Raw genomic sequence first — 6,795 nt, 5'->3', positions numbered from 1 at the left:
GTTAAAGCACCAGAAGGGGAAGAGAGACACCTCCAAGTTTTTCCGTTTCCACAACGACGTTGGCCACAATACCGATGATTGTAGGAATTTGAAAGATGAGATCGAAACTCTCATCAGAGCCGGCCCGTTACCTCAATACGCGCGGAACAGGGCTCCGACAGGTCGATCTACTCTGGAAGTCCCGGTCAGTCAGCCCGGGTCTCGGGTAGATCAAGACGTCCCTCCTCCAGTGATAGGAGGAGAGATATCCACAATCTCAGGAGGTCCACATTTGGCTGGCACGAGCCGGGGTGCCTAAAAGAGGTACGTGAACGAACTCAAGGCGCATAACGGAATAGAGTTCGTCCCGGAGCAACGTCTGCCAAAGTAGCAGCGATTGGAGAGACAGCCAATCACTTTTACTGAAGAAGATGCTGGCCACGTTCAGTTCCCTTATAAAGACCCCCTGGTCGTAGCAGTGCAGCTCGCCAATCGGCGGGTTAGGAGGGTGGTGATCGATAATGGGAGCTCGGTAAACCTTCTATTCCGGACCACGCTGGAGAAGATGGGTTTAACTGTTGCCGAGATGAAGGCGACCTCCATAATGCTGTATGGTTTTTCGGGAGAAGGAACAGCGGCTATAGGGACGATCGAGCTGGTGATCACCCTAGGAGAAGGACCTCAGACAGTCTCCAAACTCCTCGAGTTTATGGTCATCGACTGCCCCACTGCATACAATGCTATTTTGGGCCGACCCACACTCATAGCTTTTGAGGCCATCACCTTCGTTCGCCACCTCGCGCTGAAATTCCCTTCTTCCACGGGGATATGCATGGTCCGTGGTGATCAGCTTGCTGCCAGGGAATGCTACAACATTTCCATGAAGGGAAAATCGAAACCCGGGCAGCTAGCAATGGCCATCCAAGGTGGAGGAGAGGAATCTCAGGAACCTTTAACTTATCCTGAGATTGAAAAACCTCAGAGCGCCGAAGGGGAAAATATCGTCTTAAGTGAGGATATTGACCCCCGAATAGGCGAGGATAAGTCCGAGCTCCAAGCTATTGAAGAGCTCGAGGAAGTAAACATCGATCCACAAGATCCTTCACGGATAGTCAAGCTCAGGAAAAACCTCTGTAGCAAGAGGAAAGCGGAGTTGATCAAGTTTCTGCAGGATAACCTGGATGTGTTCGCGTGGTCACATGAGGACATGGTGGGAATTAGTCCAAATGTCATCATGCACACCCTTCATCTGGACAAGAGCGTTCCTGCGAAGTCCCAGAAGCAGAGGCGCCTGGGAACAACCCAGGCTGAGGCCTTAGAGGAAGAAGTAGCCCAACTCAAGAAATACGGCTTTATCCATGAAGCCAAGTTTCCGATTTGGGTCGCCAACCCCGTGCTGGTCCCGAAGCCCAACGGGAAGTGGTGGACCTGCATCGACTTCTCCGACCTGAATAAAGCCTGCCCCAATGATTGTTTTCCCTTGCCAAGGATTGACCAATTGGTGGATGCCACAGCGGGGCACGAGCTCATGCCCTTTATGGACGTGTACTCAGGCTATAACCAGATCGCCATGAATCCGGTGGACCAGGAGCACACCAGCTTCATGACCCCGACTAACGTCTATTGTTACAAGATCATGCCATTCGGGCTAAAGAATGCCGGTGCTACGGACCAGAGGTTAGTAAATAAAATGTTCGCCAACCAGATCAGGAAGAACATGGAAGTGTACGTTGATGACATGCTGGTCAAGTCAAAGACTGCCGATAACCATGTTTCCGACCTGGGGGAATCCTTCAAGATACTACGGGAGTATGGCATGAGGCTTAATCCATAGAAGTGCACTTTTGGAGTCGCATCTGGAAAATTCCTGGGTTTCATCGTCAATACCCGAGGAATCGAGGCAAACCCCGACAAGATCAGGTCATTGCTCGAGCTTCCCTCACCCAGGTCACGCAAAGACGTCCAAGGCCTGACAGGAAGGGTGGCAGCCCTCAATCGGTTTATTTCAAAATCCACCGACAAGTGCCTGCCATTCTACAACCTGCTCCGAGGAAATAAGAAGTTCGAATGGACAGAGGAGTTCGAAAGTGCTTTCCTCGACCTGAAGGCACATCTGGCCGAGCCACCCGTATTGTCCAAACCAAAGGCAGGAGAGCCCCTTTTTCTCTACCTAGCTGTCACAGAGGACGCAGCTAGTGCCGTATTGGTTCGAGAAGAAGACTGGGTTCAGAAACCGGTCTATTACATCAGTAAAAGACTTCTCGGGGTTAAATCCCGATACCCGTTGATGGAAAAATTGGCATTCTGCCTTATCACGGCCTCCCGAAAGCTCAGGTCGTGCTTCCAGTTCCACTCTGTACACGTCATGACCGATCAGCCTTTAAGGCAGGTTTTGCAAAAACCTGAAGCATCGGGACGCTTGTTAAAGTGGGCTATCGAACTCAGTCAGTTCGAGATTTTGTACACCCCACGAACTGCTATAAAAAGTCAGGCCATGGCCGATTTTGTGGCAGAGTGCACATGATTCCGGGAGGATCCTGTAGAAGACTCACCCCAGGTCACCTCGACCCAGACGTCGTGGAAGATCTTCGTGGATGGCTCATCCAATGAGAACGGCTCCGGGGTTGGAATCATTTTGATATCCCCTGAGGGACATAGATTCCACTCGGCGCTGAGATTCAGATTCAAGGCCTCCAACAATGAGGCCGAGTACGAAGCTTTGTTGGCCGGGCTAAGAATAGCCCAGGAGCTGAAGGCGAGCTCCGTCCAGTGATTCAGTGACTCCCAGCTCGTGGTAAACCAGGTTCTAGGCAAATATCAAGCACGAGGACCCAAGATGGCTGCTTACCTGGCAAAGGTAAAAGTCGAGCTGTCCGCGTTTGGGCGAGGCTCAATCGAGCAGATACCTCGGGAGCAGAACGCTAACGCAGACGCTCTTGCCAAGCTCGCCACCTTCGGGGATACGGAGGCTTTGGAGTTAGTACCGGTAGATTTCTTGGAGAAACCAAGTATAGAAGAAGTCAGGGCGGAGGTCGAGATGATCGACGCCAAGCCGACCTGGATGACCCCCATCCTTGAGTATCTCACCGAAGGGAAGCTACCTGAGGGGCGTAATGATGCACGATGGGTACTGTACCAGGCTCCAAGGTATACAATGGTAGATGGGGTGCTGTACCGGCATGGGCACTCCCTTCCTCTCCTGCGATGTGTTCTGCCAGGTGAAGCAAAGGCCATCCTACAGGAAGTGCACGAAGGTTTTTGCGGGGATCACACTGGGGGGCAAAGCTTGGCCCTAAAGGTTTTAAGGCAAGGATATTACTGGCCCACTCTGTCAAAGGACTCGATCTCGTATGTCAAGAAATGCGACAAGTGCCAGCGATTCGCCATAGTTTCCCGAGCTCCCCCCGTCGAGCTGAAGATGATCTCCTCCCCATGGCCATTTGTAGTTTGGGGGATCGACTTAGTTGGCGCCCTCCCCACGGGAAAAGGAGGGGTCCGCTACACCGTGGTGGCTATCGACTACTTCACAAAGTGGGCTGAGGCCGAGCCTTTGGCAACAATAACTTCCAAAAAAGTCATCGACTTCGTGGTTAAGAGCATTATCTGCCGATTCGGGCTGCCCAAGAAAATCATATCCGACAATGGGACGCAGTTCGACAGCGACCTATTCACCGAATTTTGTGAAAGGTACAGGATTGTGAAAAGCTTCTCGTCCGTGGCCTATCCTCAGGCAAATGGCCAGGTCGAGGCTGTCAATAAGACCCTAAAGGCGAGCCTTAAGAAGAGACTAGACAAAGCCAAGGGGGTCTGGCCAGAACAGCTCCCCCAAGTTTTGTGGGCATACCGTACCTCGCACCGGACTCCTACGGGTCATACTCCTTTCTCCCTGAATTTTGGGAGTGAGGCAGTCCTCCCTGTGGAGATTAAGGTACCTTCGCATAGAGTCCAGGCATATGACCAGGACCGCAACCACGAGCTACTTTATGCTTCCCTTGACTTGGTTGATGAAAGACGAGAAGATTCGCAACTTCAGCTCGCGCATTACCAGCAAAAAATCACTCGTTATTTCAACTCAAAAGTCAAAAAACGCACCTTTAGCATCGGTGACCTGGTCCTCAGAAGAGTCTTCTTGGCCGGTAAGGACCCCAAAGATGGAGTATTGGGATCGAACTGGGAAGGGCCATATCAAATCATCGAGGTCATTAAAGAAGGAACTTACAAATTAGCTCGGCTCAATGGAGGGGCAATCCCACGAGCTTGGAATGCCATCCATTTGAAGAGATATTATCAATGACACCCTTGTAAGGCCTAAAGGCCATTTTTTATGTATTAAGCAATGAGAATTAACTTTTCGTTCATGATTGTACATATTTGTAAGTGTAATCTAAAGTAACCACGAAAGACCCTTTCCCAGTTACTTGGGGGGCATATGGTGCCTGGATATAACCAGGTCGCCTTAAAGGCTTAGAAGTTAATTCAAATTGATTGATCGTTGTTTTTCTTAAAAAACACGAGATATTGATAAAGAATTAATGCGAACTAAGCTGTACCCTAGATGTAACCAGGTCAAAAAGCTTAGAAGTTAATTTAAATCGATTGATCATTGTTTTTCTTAAAGAGCACGAGATCTTGATAAAAATTAACGTGAACTAAGTTTTCAAACTAAGTTCCTGGACATAACCAGGTCATAAAACTTAGAAGTTAATTTAAATCAATTGATCGTTGTTTTTCTTAAAGAGCACGAGATATTGATAAAAATTAACGCGAACTAAGTTTTCAAACTAAGTTCCTTGACATAACCAGGTCATAAAACTTAGAAGTTAATTTAAATCGATTGATCGTTGTTTTTCTTAAAGAGCACGAGATATTGATAAAAATTAAAGCGAACTAAGTTTTCAAACTAAGTTCCTGGACATAACCAGGTCATAAAACGTAGAAGTTAATTTAAATCGATTGATCGTTGTTTTTCTGAAAGAGCATGAGATATTGATAAAAATTAACGCGAACTAAGTTTTCAAACTAAGTTCCTGGACATAACTAGGTCATAAAACTTAGAAGTTAATTTAAATCGATTAATCGTTGTTTTTCTTAAAGAGCACGAGATATTGATAAAAATTAACGCGAACTAAGTTTTCAAACTAAGTTCCTGGACATAACCAGGTCATAAAACTTAGAAGTTAATTTAAATCGATTGATCGTTGTTTTTCTTAAAGAGCACGAGATATTGATAAAAATTAACACGAACTAAGTTTTTTCAAAGCAGTAACATAAATGCATAGAGGCAAAAGGATATAAACCAATTAAAAGTAAAAATTGATAAAACCAATTGTCTCGAGGTGGAAAAACCTCATGCAAAGTTACACAAAAAAAAATTATAATATTAAAGGAATGGGTGCGAAAAAGAAAGGCCCTAGGCTCCACCAGGCTGCCCCGAGGAGGTCGCTGTCTCGCCCTCCTGCTCGGCCACGACAGATGCCTCCCTGGTCTCAAAAGGTGCCTCCTGCTGGAGGCGAGCTTTGAACCCTTCCAGGAAGACCTCCCAGTCCGCTCTTAAGAAGGAGAAGTCACCGTCCGGGTTATAGGCCCAGCAGTGGTAGAGCATGTCCTCCATGGCGGTGCTGGAAGCTGCCTTCTCCATTTCCAAGGCGGCCTTAGCCTCCTCGGCCCCAGTCTTCGCAGAGTCTATCTCGACCAGCGTGGCAGCAAGGGCAACTTTGGTGGCCTTGGCCTCTTGAAGCTTAGGACGGGCTTCTTCCAGCTCGGCCTGTACGGCCGCCAGAGCATCCTTGGCTTCTTTTTCCTTCTGTTGGGTCGTTTGCAAGGAAGTTTGATGGGCGTCCAAAACCGCCTGATGCTCGCCCCTCATATCCTCGAGCTGGGCCCTAGACCTGGCTATGCTCCGGTGAAGGGCCAAGACACTCTACAAAAACAGAGAGGCAACTGCCTTAGAAAAAAAGGAGAGGAAAAACAGAGCAAGGCATGATAATCAAAGATCATGAAAGGGGAAATTTCAGAAAATTTTTGAATGACCGGGTGGCCCATGCGTAAGGTGGCCACCCCTTTTATATACGTGAAAGGCCACGTGAGGAGGGCCGTTGGATTGCTCTGATGTGGGATCCAAGACTCTCCACTCGAAAGGCGAAACGACGGCTGAGTATAGGCTAGGCCATTTAATGCGGTTCTCGGAAGACGTATTGTCACCAACCACGATGTTCCACGTATTCGGCGCCTGCGTAAAAGGTTGAATATGGAGAGTTCATGGAGAAGCCTAAAAACCCCTACTGTGGCCCTACGCGACGTCGTATACCACGAGCAGGGGATTGGGGGGCAAATGTACGCCCTAATTTTCCAACGGGCTATTAGCGAGCTGAGATATGGCCTAATTATATCTCAGCCACGTGGATCCCCCATGACCAGAGCTAATGTCGTCAGGTCCTACCTCGTTAGCTCGGGTGTCCAAAAGGTTCACCAAGATTACTCAAGGACCGAGTCAGGACTGTGAAGGCCACAGGTTGAGGAGGCATCCAGCTCGTGCCACGAGCTGGAGTTGGAAGTTATGACCTTTTGTAAAGTCAACCATGCAAGGTAAACGTGCATATATCAGACATCACGTGTCTTATATATCACTGACTTCTCGGACACGCAGCATGAACGTGCGTATTCAGGCACCCACGACTGGGTTGGGCCGTGCGGCCCATTATCCCCCTTACCTATTGATTAGACCACACTTCATGTGTCAGGTTTTAGGAATTAATCATGAATGTCACAGAAGTGATATGATAGGTAAGAAGGTCACAGGATGACCCCCCTTACCAA

The sequence above is a fragment of the Humulus lupulus genome, chromosome 1, assembly GCF_963169125.1.
Source record: "Humulus lupulus chromosome 1, drHumLupu1.1, whole genome shotgun sequence".
NCBI classification, from domain to species: domain Eukaryota; kingdom Viridiplantae; phylum Streptophyta; class Magnoliopsida; order Rosales; family Cannabaceae; genus Humulus; species Humulus lupulus.
Note: the sequence above shows the minus strand (reverse complement) of the source record.